This window comes from Schistocerca piceifrons, unplaced genomic scaffold (genome assembly GCF_021461385.2).
Source record: "Schistocerca piceifrons isolate TAMUIC-IGC-003096 unplaced genomic scaffold, iqSchPice1.1 HiC_scaffold_1421, whole genome shotgun sequence".
In the NCBI taxonomy this organism is placed as follows: domain Eukaryota; kingdom Metazoa; phylum Arthropoda; class Insecta; order Orthoptera; family Acrididae; genus Schistocerca; species Schistocerca piceifrons.
The window spans coordinates 67,501-70,000 of NW_025727260.1; positions in this window are offsets into that span (position 1 = coordinate 67,501).

Genomic DNA, 2,500 nt, shown 5'->3' on the forward strand with positions numbered 1-2,500 from the left:
GCCAAAGGTGCATCCTGACGTGACAAATCTGATCATGTCACAAGCATTCACTTACTATAATCACTATCAACGAACCTGCCGCCCCCGCCCCCCCCCCCCCCTACACCTTTCCGTACAACAACGTGTAACCTAACCTAACCTAACCTAACCTATGTTGTACCTTAACCTAACCTATGTTGTACCTTAACCTAACCTATGTTGTACCTTAACCTAACCTATGTTGTACCTTAACCTAACCTATGTTGTACCTTAACCTAACCTATGTTGTACCTTAACCTAACCTATGTTGTACCTTAACCTAACCTATGTTGTACCTTAACCTAACCCATGTTGTACCTTAACCTAACCCATGTTGTACCTTAACCTAACCCATGTTGTACCTTAACCTAACCCATGTTGTACCTTAACCTAACCCATGTTGTACCTTAACCTAACCCATGTTGTGCCTCAACCTAACCCATGTTGTGCCTCAACCTAACCCATGTTGTGCCTCAACCTAACCCATGTTGTGCCTTAACCTAACCCATGTTGTGCCTCAACCTAACCCATGTTGTGCCTTAACCTAACCCATGTTGTGCCTTAACCTAACCCATGTTGTGCCTTAACCTAACCCATGTTGTGCCTTAACCTAACCCATGTTGTGCCTTAACCTAACCCATGTTGTGCCTTAACCTAACCCATGTTGTGCCTTAACCTAACCCATGTTGTGCCTTAACCTAACCCATGTTGTCGCCTTAACGTAACCCACGTTGTCGCCTAAACCTGCTCTGTAATTGTTATACGACTCGTTCAATTACTGTAGTGTTGCCCACCCGCAACCCTCGCAATATAGTTCGCTACTCGCACTGCCCGCACCCCTGTGTATCGCTTCATGTTAAACACCTTGCAAGTCTTGCTCACTTTCCACATGCTCCTGCTGTACACTGTAATGTGGATGGCAGCAGGACGTACATGCCGCCCCTCCCCACGTCCCCACCTTGCCCCCTGCCTTCGCAAGCTGGTTGGTGAGAAGTTTGCATGTTCAATGCCCTTCGCATGCGACGTACTCAGGCTACGTTGTGGTGCGGCCTGTGTCAACTGTCCGCTGATGTCGTACGCGTGAACCACAATCTGTACTGCACATTCGTCCTTATGTACTGAATGATACATCGTGGCACATGTGTGACCGCACAACGACTGCGCCCAAAAACGGCGGACCATACAGTGCAAATATTGTGCACGCAGCTACGTGTCGTCTCCCTATGAGAGCTGGATTGCAGTGTGGTACGCCATAGAGACGTGTGGGAGGAACGGACGCCGTGGATGGCGATCAGCATGAGCTGTCTGTTGATGTATTCGGACCTAGTCGTCTCTCCTCACACACCGTGATGGCATGGTGCACCGCGTTCCATATCTGCGACATGCTACAGAGGCCGGTTGACAGTCGTTCGAGCAATGGACATCGCATACGTACGGGGGCCACCTTCCACGTATTGTCTAGGCGTGCACATTTTGTTGCGTGTATGTGGGCAGACGTAGTGTGGCGTGACACCTGACACAGGCATGCAATAATCGTTGAAGTTGCAAATGGCGATGGACGCCTGCGTTTTCTGGTGAAGTTACGCAAATGAACAAATGGTAACCTGTTGTGGTGCGGTTGTTCTCGCTAGGGGTGAATCGGTGATGGCGACGATAGGTTGAGGTACTAACCGGTTGTTCCAGCGATACCCACCATGCCGACGAAACTGAACGGCATCTGGGTGTGAAGCGATACGCGGCGGTGGCTGGGTGGGACCGTCCCCGGCCGGTGAGGGGGCGCCTCCCGGCGTGCTGGCCGCGCGGTGCGTGGGCGCACGCGCTACAGCCGGCTGGTGGGGGCGGCCAGTGGCAGGCGCGCCGGCCGACGGACGCGGCAGGCGTCGCAGCTGCGCGCCGGCGCACCCTGCGCGCGGCGCCGTGCGGCCAAAGTAGGTCCTCGCGGGCCCGGTGCGAAGCGCGGTGGACATCTTCAGTGTGCTGGTCCGATTGAGGACTGTGTGCGTTGAGGATGCGCCGCCGCCCGGCGCTCGGCGCCGCGACGCCGTCTGCTGCTCGGTCGCCCCAGCGGTTCTCGCTGGTGGTTTGTATCGCAGCTGTGCGGATGTGTTGGCGCGTGCGCTGTGCTGGGAGAGTTCGCTTCGGCACCCAAGTGGGGCTTTTGTCCTTCTGTGGCGCTGGCGTTGGAGCTGCCGGTCACCGTAGGTGGCGCGTGTTGTCTCCCGCCGGCAATGCCACGACAGCACGCTCCCGGGCCTCTGTCGGCAGCGGCAAGCTCAGTTGGGAGCACGGGTGGTCGCACCGAAAGCGTCTACTCGCCTAACTCCGGGCGATTGCGCCTCTCTCGAACCCGACCAAGTACTTGGGACGGCGCTGCGCGCCGCCGGGACCTGAGAGGGTTTCGAGGTGTATTGTGCAGGGGAGCTCAGCCTCCTCCTGTTTGCAGAATGATTGAGCGGACGCTTGCGTGTTCGCGCGGGCCCCC